At 43.0% G+C, this 19,354-nt stretch overlaps 1 protein-coding gene across 3 annotated transcripts in view; it reads right to left on the bottom strand.

The window, feature by feature from the left end:
• SLC35B3 (solute carrier family 35 member B3) overlaps positions 1 to 18,966 on the bottom strand; it is a 107,983-nt gene extending 89,017 nt beyond the window's left edge. Inside the window, exons 1-3 of one of the 3 annotated variants that reach the window (XM_033934712.1) lie at positions 18,731 to 18,966; positions 16,843 to 16,951; positions 2,452 to 2,582 (exon numbers count right to left, since the gene is read on the bottom strand). The gene's annotated coding sequence lies outside the window, so the exon portion shown is untranslated. Of the gene's footprint in view, positions 1 to 2,451; positions 2,583 to 16,842; positions 16,952 to 18,188; positions 18,589 to 18,730 lie in introns of those variants that run through there. The other 2 variants (XM_033934710.1, XM_033934711.1) reach the window with 2 other exon arrangements.
• Between the last annotated feature and the right edge of the window lie 388 nt (positions 18,967 to 19,354).

Here is a 19,354-nt window from a genome sequence, read left to right as displayed (position 1 = left end):
CAGAAACTTCAGACATGATTTGTCAAGTGTGTTGAACTTACGGGTGAATACATGGAATAACTTGTAAGTTTCATGATGCCACATCGTTCCCTTCTTGGTTGGGCTAAGAACTTTTCAGCAACCCCTCGTAGGTGCATGAATACTGCAGAAACTTCACATAGAGTAAAGGCATGGATACTACATCTGCTCAAGAATAGGTGTAAATACTCAAATAAGCACACTGCCTGAGTCGGTACATCAAGCTCCATCTCTGGCAGTGTTCATATCCAGGCTAAAAGCCCACTTTTTCAAGGCTGTTCAACTCTTAACTCCAACCCACCTGTAAGGTACTCATTTTTATTGTACCACTCCCTCTGTTTTTCCCTATTCCAATTGTCCTACTTATCTGTCTGATTAGATTGTAAGCTCTGTTGAACAGGGATTGGCTCTTCATGGTTAATGTAATGTGCAGAGCTACAGAAATAAGTAGTAGTAATAAATGCATAAATTTTATACAATAGGAGGGAGGAGTTTAACCAAGATGGCGACCTAAAGTTGCTGGGCTGAACACAAACACCATCGAGCCTCTTTTCACTTAACATTTTTATGGTGAAGCGCAAATTCAAGACCCGGGTTCACCTTTTGGAACCCGGGTCACAGCTAATGCCCGGTCCGATGGACGCGTTTGTCCAACGTGGATCCCAAGGAGAACCTGGCGGAAAGTCCTCAGCGCGAGGTGGGGGCATATCGGAGAGCCCCGACACTTTTTTTGAGGCGACTACTCTTTCGTCGGAAGAGAGTAATATGCCGGCGCAACCACTCCCCCAATGTGTGTTGCAGGACACGGGGAGCGAGGGGAGTTATGCAGCTCCTTCCAAGAGCTATGAAGAGGAGGAGGATGAAGATCTGGTGGTCTGGAGGGTTTCTGCTGCCTCTTTACCATCGCTGTTGCCCTGCAGAGTCCAGGAACTGCTAGGGGAACTGCAAGAGTTACCTTCGATGAGTAAACCAACAGGTACTGTTTGATTTAAAAATTAACTATTTACTAACTCCCCTGAAAAAGCCACCTGTGATTGATTTGAACTCTATTTGGGATGCAATTTCATCTTTACAAGTCTCCCTGAGAACTCAAATGCAAACCTTATCCACACATTGTGCCGGGATATTATCTGAGACTGTGACTTTACAACAAAGAGTAGGCAAATTGGAGAAAAAAATCAATTGACTAAGAAAAAAATTGGACATCTTAGGAGCACAAAATCAGCTCCTTATAAAAGATAATGGAAATATTAACTTTAAAATGGAAGTCCTGGAAAATTTATCAAGGAGGCAAAATTTGAGATTAATTAATTTTCCGAAATCAATGACTACCCCAGCATTGGATGTGTTTAAGAGATATCTATCAGAGGTTCTAAAAGTCCCACAAAACTCTTTTCCTCTTATTTCAAAAATGTATTATATTTCCTTGGTAAAGAGGATCATCAGGAATTACCAACAGATGTCCTAGATTTGATAAATATATTAGAGAAGTCAGAATCAGAACAGTTAACATTTGCTACACTTTTTGTTCAATTAGCTCTTAGATTCAGATAGAGTGGTTGTTAAAGTTGTTTTGTTTCTGAATCAAAAAATAAGAATGTATTCAGATGTCTCCAGGCTCACACAAAAAAAGAGAACATAATTTTTACTTTTGAGACCTCAGGTTTTAAAAATGGGTGTTACTTTTGTATTAAGATTCCCATGCAAGTGTTTGGTGAATTTCAAGGCAGCTAGATATATAATTTTTGATTCTACACAGTTGTCGAGAATTATTTTTGATAAAGATGTGACAACTGCAAATACCCCTATCAATAGCCAGGAATAATGCCACTTGGGCTCACTTCAGGTCGCCTAATTTTTGTTTCCTTTAAATAGGTGATGATGTAATTTAGTCTTCGATTTTAATGATACTCCTTCCTCAAGGATTGTGGACTAATTAACAGCTGGGGGACATATGTTTAATTTCCTTGTTATACTATTTATTGTATGATATTGTATATATATTAGAAACTTTATTTTCATTATGATTGTATTGTCATAAAAAAATTGAAGCTTAATAAAGATAAAATTATAAAAAAAATTTTTTTATACAATATACATGATTCAAGTCCAAATTTTGCCTCTAAGCATGCCTTAGAGCAGGGATCTCAAAGTCCCTCCTTGAGGGCCGCAATCCAGTTGGGTTTTTAGGATTTCCCCAATGAATATGCATTGAAAGCATATTCATTGGGGAAATCCTGAAAACCCGACTTGATTGCGGCCCTCAAGGAGAGACTTTGAGACCCCTGCCTTAGAGTCATATAAGTATGTGCTATTTTCCACTGCATGTACTTATAAACATGACATTTTATAAAAACATTTTACAGACTAAAATAGTTTACAGAATTACTCTTTAAATGCACGGTATGTGAATAATAAATTAAGCCTTCTTACCTCCTATTTCATCTCTCTGAGGTAATTTTTTAATACTATTCTGATGTTAGATTAAAAGAGCATCGAAATGGACTCAGGAAAGTGGCATAAGTCTCAGATTCCCATGGGGCACTGCGAATAATTACATCAAGCTGTATAGAGTTGGAAAAACATAATAAATAAATAAATATAAATATATATATAAATAAATAATCAGGCACAAGGTTTATTGTTCATTTTGTTTGTTTTACTTTTTTCTGATAAATTTACTACTTGCAAAAGGACAAGAAACCATGAAAAATAAAGTCCTCCATTTATTTGCAGAAAAGATACAGCATGGACAGCAGCTACTGGTATATGGACACCCCCACATTAATAACAGTGGGCTTCAACTATACTATGTAGAGACCATCACTAAAAGGCAAGGGTATGAATCAGTTTCTATTAGAGAATGACACGGGGAAAAAATCTGTCCCCCTCACCGCCCCGTCCCCGGCCCACCATCCTCTGCACCGCCCCATCACCGCCGTTCCCTTCACCGCCCCGTCACCGCCATCCCTTTCACCGCCCCGTCACTGCCACTGCCATCCCATTCACCGCCCCATCCCATCCCACTGCCATCCCATTTCCCCGCAGCATCCATATAAGCCTTAGTACTCTAATATTTAGCTTATTCCGTTCTTATAAATCAAAGTTCCTGCTGCTGAACTAGAGAAAGAGATGTTCAGCTGGTAGGGCTTTGTTTATAGATTTTTATCAACACAACTAATATACCACCATAATGTTTCCAACAGAGGACAAGTATGCAATAAATGCATTTTCAATGTTTCAATGCCAGTGTTTCAATGCCAGTGCTCAGCAGAACAACAGACAGCAATATAGATAGAAACATAGAAACATAGAAGATGACGGCAGAAAAGGGCTACAGTCCATCAAGTCTGCCCACTCTGCTTACCCACCCCCTGTCTATGCCCTAATGACCCAATTTCCTTATCTTGACCCTCGTAGGGATCCCACATGGGTATCCCATTTATTCTTATGGACTGGGTGATATACATTTCAAATGTAGTACTTTTTTAATATATAAAAATAGGCAAAATTAGTTGCTGTTTTATCATTATATTTTCTTGCCATTGGTGCCACACATGATTTTAAAATGATAAACCAGTTCTGCTAAAGAGGGGAGAATACCCACAACGAAACAGTAAAGTCAAAAGAGGTACGGGGTAGGGATGGGGTGTTCATGCATGCAGCAGGGGTGGGGTGGAGAAGAGGGCGGAGGAGGGACATCACCAATCCAGGCACCTCTCACCCTCACTACGCCACTGCTTGGAAGGAATCAGTCGGTAGGTGGGTGGGAGAGAGGGGTCAGAGAGAGAGAGAGAGGAATTGGTGTTTGCTCTGTTGGTTCAGCTAATCGCAGCAAGGGAATCCCCAATCACCTGAGCTGGCAGGATTTCCCAAAGCCATGGTTTTTGAGAATCCTGCTGGCTCAGCTGATCAGGGATTCCTCTACCATGATCTGCTGATTGCAGACTGTGGACTGTTGTAGGCAAAGATAGGTGCCAGAAATGTAGGCCAGGGGTTTCTGAACCTACCGTATATTTCTGGCGCTTTTCTTTGTGTGAATTGTGTCTATGTAGGCACTTGAGGTGCTATTCTCTAACTGGCACTATTGTGTGATTGACACACGATCTGCAGCTGCTTTTAAGGCAGCTGCCAACATGGGTGCTGGTTAGAGAATCCAGGGGTTAGTGTTTAATTAAACTCTGGAATTCATTGCCAGTGAATGTGGTGAAAGCAGTTAGCTTAGCAGGGTTTAAAATAGTGTGGATAATTTCCTTAAAAAAGTCCATAAGCCAATATTTAGATGGACTTTGGGAAATGCACTGATTATTACTAGGATAAACAGCATACAATCGGTTTTACTCTTTTGGGTTCTTACCAGGTTTTTAGGACCTGAGGTAGCCACTGTTGGAAACAGGATACTGGGCTTGATGGACCTGTTCCGTATGGCAACTCATGTTATTTTACCACTAACTATTTTAGCACAGGTCTCATTTTATGCAATGTGATCTAGTTTCCAATGACTGAGGTTAATAGTTAAATATCACTTAACAGTAGCCCATATCGATAACATTCCCCCTTAGAATTTAACACAATCAGCCTGGACTAGAACAAGCATGAAACGACTGTATATAAAGACATTTCAAATATAGGATGGACAACAATTTATGGAGGAGCTTTGTCTTTTAGCTTTTTGCTTGCAAATATTTTTTCAAACAATAAAGTAGGGGAGAATGTGTTTTAATATTGAAGATAATTGGGAAAATTCTTTTGTCACAAAATATTGATGCAGAAAAAAAATCTGTGCTTAGTACTATTCTGTAAACCATATCTGGCGTTAGACACAGTTTACAGAATATGCGTAATGCCAATCCACATTACTAAAATTTACATACGTAAAACAGTACTCACTCCTATACTGAAATCACCAAAGGCAGATCTCTCCTCAGCCTCAAACTATAGGCACATTGCAGGCACAACCATCCTGACAAAAATCATTGAGACTCACGTGTGCAAACAGCTCACAACCTACAAAGAACAACACTCATGCCAATTCAGATTCTGGCAACAACACAGCACAGAACTTCTCTTCACCTTGATCACAAAAAACAAACAACTACTCAGTACAGGAAGTCAAGCAATACTCCTTCAATTTGACATCTCAGTAGCCTTTGATTCAGTAGAACCCCACCTACTAATAACAAAACTGTCAGAAATTGGCATAACAAGCACAGTGCTAAGATGGTTCTCAGATTTCCTGAAAAACAGGGAATACATTGTCAAACTGAACGGAGAGATCTCCAACCCCTGGAAAGCCTTAAGTGGCGTGCCACAGAGCTACCCACTCTCCCCCCATCCCACTCATGAGCTCTCTCAGAAACCTCAAGTTTGAAGATGAGAGCATATTATCCAATGCAGATGACATCTTTCTCCTTATTCCCATAACCAACCATAACTCGGACATCACCAACAAAGTCTCACATAATATTGAAAGAATCCAAATCTGGGCGACTACTAACAAACTAAAATTAAACACAACTAGAACCAAGGTTCTATACTTCCATACACCCGAACAGACAGCACCAACATGCATTACTCTTCAATTGGGCAAGACCCTCCCTATAGAAGAATCCTCCAAAATCCTAGGTTGCATCCTGGACTCCACACTTACCTTGGAACCACAAATCTCTAGTCTCCGAAAGAAATCCTTCTATACCTTGAGACAACTAAGACTAATCAGATCATACTTTCACCAACACCACTTTGCCTTAGTTGTACAGCTGATGATACTTCCACAACTTGACTACTGCAATTCCATCTATATGAGAATCAACATCACTCTGATTCACAAAATGCAACTCACCCAAAACACTGCTGTCAAACTAATCTTCAACCTGAGAAAATATGACTCGATTACAGCCTTCATCAGGCAACTGAACTGGCTACCCATACCTTCAAAACTTCATGCATCATTCACCGTATACTTTATGAAAACTCTGCAGCTCCTCTCATCCAGCTCTTCTCCAAGGCAAGGTCTACTTCCCACAGAACCCTCAACAGAATACTTCTATATCTCCCTTCCACAAAAAATCTGCAATACAAATGTGTTTTCCACTCCATGCTCACCTTTCTAGGCATAAAAACTTGAAATGACCTTACTGAAATGACCAGGATGGAACCTAACCACACCAAATTCCGGAAGAAACCGAAAACTCATCTATTTGGCACCTAATCACTTGTATCCTCTTCTCCTCCTGTATCTTCATGCCCTCCACTGTCCTCCCTACCCTCTTCTAACCCCTTCCTCTGTAATGTCGCTAAGAGCTTGTACAGGTATGTGCGACGCACAAATGGAAAAAAATAAATAAATAAAATTTAGGCACAGCCAGTTGCACCAATGAAATCTTGTCATAAATGCCTGTGCCAAAAGTGTGCAGTATGCTTATTACCTGCCCATGCCCCTCATCTGGCCACACCCCCTTTGAGCTCCAAACACTAGAATTTACGTGCACTACTTTATAGAAAATGCTTAGAAAATTGTGCACGTAAATTCTAATTAGTGGTAACTAGCACTAACATATAAAGAGCCCTGAGGCTTAACACACCCATTACTTTTGTTAGGAATTTCTTCTTACTTGGTTTTCCAACTGACCAGAGAAGAACTCCAGTGTTGGAGGACAACAATGTCCAAGGCAGAAAGCAGGCGAAGTACAACGCTGACAGGGCAGGCAGTACATATTCCGGCATATGATTAACAGAAAGAAAATTATCTAGGTAAGAACTTAATCTTTCATTCTGTTACATCAATGTAGGAGTCTGTACCTTAGACAATATATCAAAAGCAGAGCCAGATGTCTGAGAAGGGACAGATGAACCTGCCCTTAAAACAGAGGACCCAAAAGTGGCGTACTCTTGAGCTGCCACATCCACTCTGTAGAATTTTGTAAAGGTATGAGGAGGTGGAGAGGAAAACTGTAATGGAATTCAAAAAAGTGTGGGTTGAACACAGAGGATCACTAATTAGAATATGAATAGGCTAACTTTCATGGTTTGAATCCCGCAAAGGATATAGTTGGATAGGCTGGAGTGAGCTTCAGTAGCAACTCCAGTATTTGGAAACTAAGGTCTGTACCGGGTAGACTTCTAAGGTCTATGGCCAAGAAATAACAAACAAAAAAGACATTTTAATTTAATCATGAAATTGTGAAACAGGACAGACATGATGGACCATTCAGGTCTTTATCTGCCATCATTTACTATGTTACTATGCATGAAGAATAGTCCAAGTAGCTGCTCTACTGATCTCTTTGGGAGGAACTGCTCAGGATTCCACTCAGGAAGAGGCCACACTTCTGGTTGAATGTGCCTTGAGAGAAATCAGTGACTGTTTGTCACAGGCAATGTATGCCGACAAAATTACCATGCAAATCCATCTGGCAATAGAAGCTTTGGAAGCTGGTCTGCCTCATCATGACTGATGGTTGGAGAGCCAAGAATCATTGGTCCTTTCCAGGTAGAGCAGCAAAACTCTTTGAACACCCTATTCTGCTTGGCCGAACCTGTAGGCTGAAAAGCGGGCAAACGAGTATCTTGATTGACATGAAAGGCTGATACCACCTTTGGAAGAAAGAAGACACCTTATGCAGTGTAACCCCAGCATCTATGAACCTGAGGAAAGGCTCTCTGCAAGAAAGTGCTTGCAATGCAGAGATCTGTCTCGCTGAAACTACTGCCACCAGAAATAGTCTTCACCATAAGATCCAGCAGAGACATTTCTTGCAGAGGATCATACGAAGGCCTAGAAAGGCTCTTCAAGATGACATTAAAATTCCATGACGGGAAAGGCTGTCATAACAGAGGATGCAATCTGAGCACTCCCTTCAAGAACCAGGTGACATCTGGATGAGATGCCAGTGACAGCTTTCCTCCTCGAGCCCGGAAACATGAGAGGTTAGCCACCTCGACTTTAAGAGATGACACCGCTAGACCTTTCTTTAGTCCAGCTTGAAGAAATGCCAGGACTGTAGGAATTGGCTCCTCAAAAGGCTCTACCTGTTCCCCAGCACACTAGATCTGTAAAGCCTTCCAAGTCTTAGTGTAAGCTACAAACGCTGAAGGCTTCTTTGCTTGAAGGAGAATCGAGACGACTGAAAAGGATTAGGTCCCAATTCCTGCCCCATACTTTCTGAGTCTCTGTTATTTGAAAGTCAGATGCATCTGGGGACATATTGTAGAGGCAAGAAATGATCTCCAAACATGTCCGCTTTATTATCAGCTTCACATCTCTTTTATATTATTCTACATGAATCAGTGTCGTCAGCATGTGATGTAAACACAAACCATATATGGACACAGGTCACATGAAACTTTAAAGACATCAGCATTTTTTTTATCTGGAGATTGAAGTCCAAAAGGTAAGAAAAACCTTGGCCAGCAAAACCTCTTAACTAAAACTGTTTGCAAATACGGCTTATAAAAACAATTGAATTCACTTCACAACATCTCTGTTCAAACATAAATGTCCTTGTACTCTCTTCAAAGAAGGAAAGACAAACAGGGCCTGGCTTTACAGCTTTAAACAACATATGCCTAAGGAAAATTACCAAGGTTCATGATACGTGTCCCTTCAACGACTACCTCTGAAAAACTCTTATGGGTTAGCTCCGGGTGCTCAAGAACCAAAGCACTCCAGATTCTTCATGGGAACTGGACCCCGATTAAGTATCTCTGGATGAACCAGCAGTTTGAGATATCTGTCCAATTGTAGCTGCATTAGATCCGCATACCAAGGCTGACAGGGCCAGTCTGGAGCTACTAGTATCACTAGATTTGGGCGATTCGTGATTCTGCATATGATCCAGACTATCATGGGCCATGGTGGAAACACGTAGAGGAGACTCTCTGTTGGACAGGGTTACACCAATGAGCTTCTTGGTTCGGTTCTTCAACCTTAGAAGCGATTTACCTTTGCATTCTTGGCCAAAGCCATTAAGTACAACTCTGATCTTCACCAGCGCTGCACAATGAGATTAAATGCTTTTGGGGACAAAGACCACGCTCCTGGGTCCAGAGTCTGCCAGCTGAGAAAGTTGTCTTGAATGTTCTTTACTCCTGCCATGTTGGCTGCAGAGAGGGCATTTCCGCCCACTTGAATAACATCTGGGCCTCCAGGCACAATGGGGCAATTCTGGTGCCCCTTTGTCTGTTCACATAGGCTACCAGAGTGGCACTGTCGGAAAATACTCTGACCGCCTTCCCTCCAGTGAACTCTCTAACTCCCTCAATGTGAGTGAAATGGCTCTGAATTCCAGATGACTTATGGACCACTTTCTCTGTGATGGGGTACAAAGACCCTGAAGTGGGCAAACTTGACAATGCCCCCCCTCCCACTAGCTGAACAGGCTGGCAGTCATTAAAGTCACCCATAAGGTGATCTGGAGCGGCATGTCCTTCAATAAGGAGTCCCCCTTGGAGCCACCAGTGTAATCTGCTCCTTGCTTCACCTGTCCAGGAGAGATAAAATTGGAGAGAGTCCCGCTGTGGAGAACACCTTGACAGAAGGGAATCCTGAAGCGAACGCATATGCACTATTTTCCGGGGACTACTTCCAGAGTAGCTGCCATCAAGCCCAGAACTTGAAGATATTGCCAGGCCGTGGGCTTCAGCACTACTGTGTGATCTGTTTCCTGAGTTTCCTGTTTGTGAGGTTCTGGAAGAAAGACTTGGCCAGTTGCTGTGTCAAAGAGGACTCCCAGATATTCTAAGCACTGAATAGGCTCCAGATAACTCTTCCTGAAATTGACTATCCAACCGAGATTCTGTAGGAGAACCTTCACTTGTCACACTGCCTGCTCACCCCTGGTCTTGAGGACACTCTGATCAGCCAATCATCCAGATATGGGTGTACTTGTATCCTAGTACAACTACACACACAACTCAGGAAAAGGGCACATAAAAACACTTTTTATTCAACTCAATCAATACCCTATATAGAACAAACCATAGACTCTAAGATACTGCAAGGCCACATCAGCACATACACACTTCATTCACTCAGTCACAAATGGAAAAACAAGAAAAAGAAGTGACTGAGTGAATGAAGTGTGTATGTGCTGATGTGGCCTTGCAGTGTCTTAGAGTCCCCAGTTTGTTCCATATAGGGTATTGATTGAGTTGAATAAAAAGTGTACTTGTATCCCTCATCCTGTGAAGGTGTGCTGCTACCACCATCACTTGGTTAATGTGGCCCCACATGGGGCCATAGCCAGCCCTGAAAGGCAGCGCCACAAACTTGAAATGCCTTTGAAGAACATGGAATCTCAGATATTTTCTGTGGTCCAGGAAAATGGGAATGTGAAGGTAGGCCTCCATCAAATCTAGGGAGGCTAGGAGTTTCACTGGAGCCACATGTGTTTTCCCTTCCCTTTTCCTGCTTAAGATTTTATTTTAATCCTTCCCCGTTGTTTATTTCCTTTTGTTTCTGGTCTTGTTTGTTATTGTCAGTCTGTCTTTTCTCTTTTTTTTTTTTTACCCCCTCCCATTTTTATCCTGTAAACCGCTTAGATTTTAAACTTTGGTTTTATATTGGTGGTATATCAAATAAATTGAACTTAACCGTTTCCATATGAAAATGTGGAACTCTCAATGCTGCAATTCTGGATTTCAAATCCAGGATCAATCTCAAGTCTTCTATGCCGTCTACTTAGGGTAGATTTCGAGGCTGAATCGCCCACCCACTGCCTAATCCATAACATCGGGTGGGCAGAAACGGCTTACACCAATACCTTGCTCGTGACTCTGACATGTAATCTACTCCTTCCATCACCAGCTGGGGACAGACATCCTCCTCCTCTGCAGGACTCCATCTTAACCTGATGTGATGGGCATGTGCCACCAAAGGAGGCTACCACTTTGATTCCCACAACTTTGCGATCCTGTGCATCCTTTAGCATCACTCCTCCCTCGCTAGGAAGGGAGGTATGCTTGGTTACTTGAGTAATCGCAGAATCCACCTCAGCTGAGAAAACAGTTGCCGGAATTTCAGAGCCTCAGGGTAGAGTCTGGCCATAGTCTTTTCCACTTTCAGGGAACCTTCTGGAGATTCCCATTGTTCAGTGACCAGCGAGGTGATGTCCAGATGTGCAGGGAAAAAGGAGGCTCTGAGCATTTGTGCCACTCATGACTAAACACTGTGAGGTGGATGGCTGTTGGGGGTCCAAATTCAACACACTGAGCACATCTGAAATAACATGTGGGATGGTAGCAGACTTGATCAGTCACTGCTCCGAGGGGTTGCCCCTTGGTTGAAAGCAACAGCAACCTCCCTACTCCCAGTCCTGGTTAGGGACCCCAAATCATCCAAGGGAGTAGCTGATCATTGGGACAGTAAAGGCATGGAGATTGACCTCTAATTCTCCCAATCCTGTTCCAATTGATCACAGATGCTTGGAGCTGGCTTGCTCTGCGGCAGAGACCCTCAGGGAGGGAACTCCTTTGGCCTGATGCTGATGTGCCCACAAGCAGCATAGCACTTCCCAAACCAATCAAATAAACTTTGCACAAGAAATTCACAAACCCTGGGGTAAATCCCTTAACAGGTAGCCCTAAGGACCCCGCAGGACCTCTGAATGGATTTTCTTGGCTTCCGCCGCTTCTACGCGCTTGTATTTCACACCTTCGCTGCTTGCAGTTTCAGAGTGGGATTTTTTCCCTGCTGTACGGGCCCTCTGGGGTTCCCCTGCCCTGGAGGAATCAAAGAAGGCTGAGCCTGAAGCTCCTGCCCCTTCCTCACATGGCCTGTGGCATGCAGAATTCGGACGCTCTTCTACCGTTAAAATTGCACAAAACTGGCGTGATACAGGGATAGACAGGTCTGAAGAGTCCATCCCAGGTGATCCTTAGTCAAAATGAGGGGTTTTGAGGCAGATGGAGGCTTTTGAAAAAAGCATTTTTTCTCATCTTGGATTTTAAACATCAAACCAAAAATGGCTCGTGGGAACTTCCCTGAAATGAAAGGGGTTTTGGAGATAGGTGAACCTAACCCTGGCACCAGAAATCTTTAAATTAAACTTTCTTAGGACTTCCCCCCCCCCCTAATTTTCCCCATAAGGAATAATGGGCTTACTCACTGTGGCTTGTTTGTGTCAGCTTTGCTGCAGCCTAGCCTGCCTGAAAGAAAGGCCTTTCTGCCTCAAATTCCTGCTGGCCACTGTCCTCCTCTGAAGATTTTTGGGCTGCCAGTTGGTCAGACACTAACTGACTGAGTACTCCACCCCAGGAAACTGCAAGATGCGACAAGGGTTATCATGCAGCCTAGAGGTTTGTTACACAGTCTGCATTCAAGCCTCTGATAAATCAGCTGGTGAGCGGGCTCCCAGGGGAATAGACCTCGAAGTTCAAACCTCAATAGATCATAAAGCAGGCTGACCCCACAGGCACACCTAGGGATTGCCCTGCGAGCAGCAGCCCACTCTTGCGAATCCGCATCCTCTCCCAGCTGGAGTAGACCCTGAGAATGGGGTCTTCCTGGCACCAAAGCCATGTGAAAAACACAGAAAATGCCCAAAAATAAGAAAATAAAACCAGAGCAGAACATACCTTTCTCAGTTCGCTTCAGAAGGAAAAACTGAGGAGGGCATTATATTCTACTGGTGAAGGAGAAAGAGCTGAAAGACATGACTGACATCCTTCTGCAACATTTTGAGACTATAGACGGATAACACCTAAGGTACAGGCTCCTGTATTGATGTAACAGTAAAGTATAAATTCAGTAAAGTACAAAAGAATATAAGAGTTGCCATATTGCATCAGGCTGAAGGTCCATCCAAGTTCAGTATCCTGTTTACAAAAGTGGCCAACGCAGTCACGAATATATGGCTAACATCCAAAAGAGTAAAACAAATTTTATGCTTATTCCAGAAATGAGCAGTTGAGCAGTGTATTTTCCAAAGTCCATCTTAATAATGGACTATGGACTTTTCTTTTAAGAAATTATCCAAACCTTCTTTAAACCCTAACCTAACTGCTTTTACCACATTTTCTAGCAATGAAGTCCAAAGTTTAATTAAACATTTTTTTTCCAAAGTCTTTATTCATTTTTCATCTTATAACAAGTGCACAATATTACATCATTTAAATTTATACACATCACTTGAATTTCTTTCTATTATTATCTTAAATACATAAATTTATTCCCTCCCCACCCACCCTACCCACAAATATTTTAATCATATATTTTGTATAAATATTACATTCTTATCTAATGATTAAACCTTAAATAGAACTTTATACCACCCCCCTCCCCCATATTCTAAATGTACTTTCATTGATTGAAGAAATATTTTCTATGGTTTGTTTTAAATTTACTACTTAGTAGTTTTATGCATGCCCCCTAGTACTTTTTAAAAAGTAAACAAGCGATTCACAGCTACTTCTTCATGCCACTCAGTATATTATAGACCTCTATATCTCCCCTGAGCTGTCGCTTCTCCAGGCTGAAAAGACCTAGCCGCTTTAGCCTTTCCTCGCAAAAGTTGTTCCATCCATTTTATCATTTTCGTCGCCCTTCGATGTAACTTTTCTAATTCTGTTATAACTTTTTTGAGATGCGGTGACCAGAACTACACGCACTATTCGAGGTGCAGTTGCAGCATGGTGCAATACAAAGGCATTATAAAACGTTCTCATTTTAGTTTTCCATTCCTTTCTTGAAAAGTCCTAACATTCTATTTGCTTTCTTAGCTACTTTTGCACACTGGGCAGAAAGTTTACGAGCATAATTTGTTCCAGAAGCATGCTCGTAAACCAAAGTACTCGTATATCAAAGCAAGTTTCCCCTTAGAAACTAAGGGAAACTCGCTTGATGCGTTCTGACCCCCCCTCCGAGACCAGCGGCGCTGCTCCACCTCCCCCCCCATGATCCAGCATCCCTAATGCACCCACCCAAATACATTGGCTTACCCCCATATGGCACTGGCACCAATGCACAGGACATGTCGGTGCTGGTGCCCGGATATCTCCGAGAATCTCGGAGAGAGTGAGACTAGAAGGTCTTGAGCATGCGCAGATGCTCAAGGCCCAGCAAAAGGAAGACGGCAGATCTTTGGGCACCGGCACCAGCATGTCCTGTGCGTTGGTGCCGGTGTCATATGGGGGTAAGCCAACGTTTTTTGGTGGGTGCATGGGGGATGCCAAATCGCTGCGGGGGGGGGGGGGGCAACGTGAGCTTGGGGGATGCCGGATTGCGGGGGGGGAGTGCTCGTAAATCAAGTCAAGCTCGGTTTCTGAGGCGCCGATTTTGCGAATGTTTTGCTCGTCTTGCAAAACACTCGCAAACCGGTGTGCTCGTAAACCGAGGTTTTACTGTATTGTCAACAATGACACTTAGATCTTTTTCCTGGGTGGAACCTTGCTTGTGAGAAAGAGGAACCTAAACTATAGCTAGGTAAATGCATCAAATTAAATGTCATCTACCATGTATGTTATTAGAACATACTGTATGTGTATATGCCAAAATGACATTGAAGTTCTACTCTGTGTACATCTTACAAACAACCATATACATAGGCAGAGTGTGTGACTGGGCAGCATAGATGGGACTCACACTTGGGGGAAATTCTACAAACGGCGTTCCGACTGTAGGCAGTGGTAGGAATCCTACCGCTATCTAAGACAGATATAAATGAAATAGGAATTACGGGAAGAGTAAGGAACTGGATACAGGGTTTCCTAACAAAGAGATCATATCGGGTGATTAGTGGTGGAACGTACTCCAACACCTGGAAAAACCCCTCGGGAGTACCACAAGGTTCACCACTATCACCCACCCTATTGAACATCTACATATCATCCTTAGGTCACTTCCTAGAAAAGTTAAACCTAAACTACTATATATATGCAGATGACATTTCCATTTTAATCCCAGTGAACAGCATAACAAACAAGATCTCAGAATACATTTCTCATATTATGACCGAAATAGAACAGTGGACAATAAATTTCAAACTGAAACTAAACACAGAAAAAAACAAAAGTCTTCCTTGCAAGCCCAACAGACAAAATTACCAAAACAACGTTACGTGTAAAAGATCGCGACTACCCAATTACCAAAACAATAAAAATATTGGGAATCACATTAGACACACATTTGACAATGGTTGAACACACGAACACAGTGATAAAAAAGTGTTTCCTGACATTATGGAAGTTAAAGACCATCAAAAAATACTTTGACCCATTATCATTTAGACCAGTGTTCTTCAACCTTTTTACACCTTCGATGATGCAATGTTGGCCAGCCTACCAATGGCCCCGAGGCTGCCTCATGAAACCGCGCTAAATACTGCATAGGGGCAGCTGTGTGCCGAAGATAAAAGCACACAGACCTGCCGCTGCTTTTCTGGGGGTGCGGAGACATACGCGGCAGGAGTTGGTGGTGGAAGGGAAGAGTGCCGGCATAGCGACGGCAACAAGAAGTTGCACGTCAGCTGACTCCGGCACCTTTTGCTGGGGCGGGGTCCCGAATCCTTTGCGGACTGGCAAGATTTTTTTGCGGACCGACACCGGTCCGCGGACCAGCGGTTGAAGAATTGTGATTTAGACTACTAGTGCAATCGCTAGTGCTTTCTACACTGGACTATTGCAATATCGTTTATATGGGTATACCCAAAAAAACAGTGAGAAAACTTAGAATTGTTCAAAACACAGCGGTCTGTTTGATATTTGGATTGAAAAAAAGTGACCATGTTAGCCCCTACTACAAACTGCTTCACTGGCTGCCAATGGAGGCGTGAATAATATTCAAGTTCTCTTGCATTTGTTTCAAGCTGGTTTGGGGACTAGCTCTACCTACCTGCTACCTCACTTTGTACTATACAGCCATACAAGACAAACCAGAAACAGCAATCTATTTGCATACCCAAGCATTAACGTCTGCAAATACAAAACCTTCCTGGATAGAACTTTTATGTACCAAGCAAGCAAACAAACAACACTGGTTAGCCAACTACATTAATGGAGCAAGACTGAACCATGATGCCTTTAGAAAAGCCATAAAAATTGCCTTATTCGACAGAAATATCACCTAAAAAGTATCTACACAAAACACTAAATCAATTTCTAATATTTCAAACATGTCCACTCCTGCATATAAGACAAAAATTTATTCTACATGCTGTATTTCTCTTATCTCTGCATATTGTAACTCGCTGACTGTCCAGCTCTCTTGTAATGTAATGTAATGTAATTTATTTCTTATATACCGCTAAACTCCGTTAGGATTCTAAGCGGTTTACAGAAAAATAGACAATAGGGTGCATTAAAATTATAAGTAAAATAGGTACTTAGAAATTCTTCAATGTAAACCGCTTAGAAGTCTCATGACTATGGTGGTATAGAAGAATAAAGTTATTATTATTTTATTATTATTATTAACCAGCCAATCAGGACACACATTTTCTTAAAAAAAAAAAAAAAGAGGTAGGCCACCTACACTGTAGGCATCTGTCACAGGTGTAGGGAGGCGCCTAGAGATGCTTAATCTCGCCCAAGGCTAGGCATGGGTATAGTTTTGCCCAGAAGTGGCCTTTGGCAAGCTTAAGTGGCCCTAGGCATCTCCCTAGGGCTGCAATAGGTGCCTGAAATGTAGGTAATTGAAATGCTGGTCTACATTACAAATAGAAGCGGCCACAGCAGGGAACCCCCAATCCCCCAGTAAGTCAGCCAGTAGGAGGGATGCCCACTCACTCTGCCACCACCCCAACCTCTTCAGCAGGAGGGATGCCCACTCCCTCCTGCCGGCATTTATCCCCCCCCCAAACACATGACCACACACCCCTCATAGCCCACCTCGATCCTCCCCCCGGGACCTTTTTCTTCAGAATGGCGGGCCTTCCCCTTCCCGGTGCATCCTGGGTCAGTCTGAATTTTCAGATTTTGCAGATTCTTGGGCAATACTCTTAAAATTCAAATTTACGAAATAAAGAGAGATAAACAAGCCAATTTTTGATAATCATTAACAAATCACAAAATGCTTAATTTATCAAAATGAGTATAATTACAGGAAAACATACAAATGAACTTATATGGTCTAATTCAATGAAACATAAAATCTAAGAGAGACATAGAAAATATAGGTATTTGTGTTTGAATATTCATTTTTTTTTTCCTGTTTGTAATATTTACTGTAAAAGTGCCAGCATCAGTCTCTTCTCTCTCTCTTTCCCAAGAGTCCAGATTCTTGAGCGATCTAGATTGCCATTTTAAAGGGTCCAGATTCTCAGGTGACCTGAATTTTTGGACTTGTATTGTATATGAACATACAGAGGCAGCCAAACCATTTGGCAAGTCTATGCAGTCATCCAAGGCAGTGTCCCGCAAACTTTCTCAAGCCGCGGCACACTAAACATAGTGGCTGCAGCTCGAGGCATCCGAAGTGTGTGGACATTGTCGTCATGATGTCATGTGTATGTATGCACGATGTCATTACATCAACGTCCACGTATGCACAAAGGCCCTCCAGACGGACCATGAGATGCCAGTGGGGGATGCCAGCAGGGAAGAGGGCCGGAGCAGAGAGGCATCTGCACCGGCTGATGCCTACAGGACATTCATCTCGCCGCACGTCCTGTAGACAGTCAGCCAGCGCCTCTCCTCTTCCCCAGTGTGTTGTGGCACAGCTGAAAATCTCAGGCAACACATAGTTTGAAAGATACAGTACTCTCCCAAATTTTGTGGGGGTTCCGTTCCAGGAACACCCGCAAATTTCAAAAAACCATAAATACGGTTTTTCAGCTGATCAAAGGCACGAGAGGGCAGCTGGGGTGCCGGTGGGTGCTTAAATTGAACTTACGAAGCCAGGCACATTTTCCAACCGCCTCTTCCTGGTACTAAAGTCATGGTTACATCAATCAGGAGCGGCTTTGATACACCAGATATCGTGTCAAAGCAGCTCCTGAATGATATAACCATGACTTTAGTACCAGGAAGAAGTGGTTGGAAGATACCGCAAATTACTGAGTCCGCGATTTGCGAACCACAAATTCGCAGAGGTTTACTGTACACTGATCTAAAGCAATGTTATCTGGGAGGCAGCTAAAAGTGGCTACAAAAGCAAACAAAAGACCCTCCACATCAAAGAACCATTATCGATACTTCTACCTGCAGAAATGACAGTTTTTAATTAGCATGTTTACCTGATAAATGACTTCTGTTATGATCTCCAGTTATGCGGTTTTTATAAATATGCGCTGGGATGGTCATGGTTGCTTAATTTAGAAAAGGAACTAAGAGCCCGAAGGCTTATTGAGGGTAAACAAAGCTAAATGTTCCCCTACAACATATAGCCCAAGCATTTGAAAGACCTTTATTACAGAGTAAAATCTCCTTTCTTTGTCTTTCAAACAGGTAAGCCGGGTGAAGTCTTTCAAGCACACAAACCGGGTGAAGTTCCGTCGCTAGGTAACACGAAACAATGAGCATAAGCATTATCATTTATTTCAAAAGCATTTGACCGGAGATACCAAGTCATAAGCGTTAGGCGGGTGGCACACGAATTCGGCTGCCCCCACGCTCGAGCACCCCTCTCCGCACGCTTCCGGAACCAAGAGGACCGGTCTCCCCTCCCCATAGTCTGCCGTCTCTCCCTCTCCAACCCGTTCCCCCCCCCCCCCCGCCCCCTCTAGAGCAGTCCACGATTCAGCACCTTCGCCTCCCACCCCCACCCTCCAACTGATACCTGAGATCGTCCATCGCCAATCACGCAGTTTTCCTTCCTTAAAGTGATCATCCACGTCTGACACAGCCTCTGACCTGACCTGCCGGAAATAGGAAGCTGCGCCAGAGACCGGAGCCTGCAGGGACGGAAGTAGTTTCTGCGGCGTTCGCGAGCGAAGTACACACTGGAGACGCCGCCTCGTCTAGTGCCGTCAGAAATTCTGCGCAGCCGCTCTTACTGTGGGGGCTCGCAATGACAAGAGCGCGGGACAGCAGCATCAGAGGTCGCCAGATCCACTGGCGCGTGTGTGGCGACACTCACGTGTCATCAGATCGGGGGAGGGGGTTGACCTATGTTGTCTGATTACGCTGGTCAACCAAAAAAAAAAAAAAGGGGGGGGGTTGGTACTGAGAACTTAAAAAGTGTTCTTAGTTAATTTAATGACGCTGTTTTCAGATCTGTAATTGAAATTCAGTTAGCACTCAGGTTTCTGAGATACAGATTACAGATTTTTATTTATTTATTTTTTTTACAGTTTGCCATATCTAGGGTTGCCAGATTTTCCTTTCGAAAAATCCAAACCCCCTAGCCCTGCTCCCAAGCCTGCCTAGTTATGGGAAGGAGTAAAACGTGGATCTGACGGAC

This window comes from Geotrypetes seraphini, chromosome 2 (genome assembly GCF_902459505.1).
Source record: "Geotrypetes seraphini chromosome 2, aGeoSer1.1, whole genome shotgun sequence".
In the NCBI taxonomy this organism is placed as follows: domain Eukaryota; kingdom Metazoa; phylum Chordata; class Amphibia; order Gymnophiona; family Dermophiidae; genus Geotrypetes; species Geotrypetes seraphini.
Note: the sequence above shows the minus strand (reverse complement) of the source record. Positions and strands in the feature narration are given on the sequence as shown.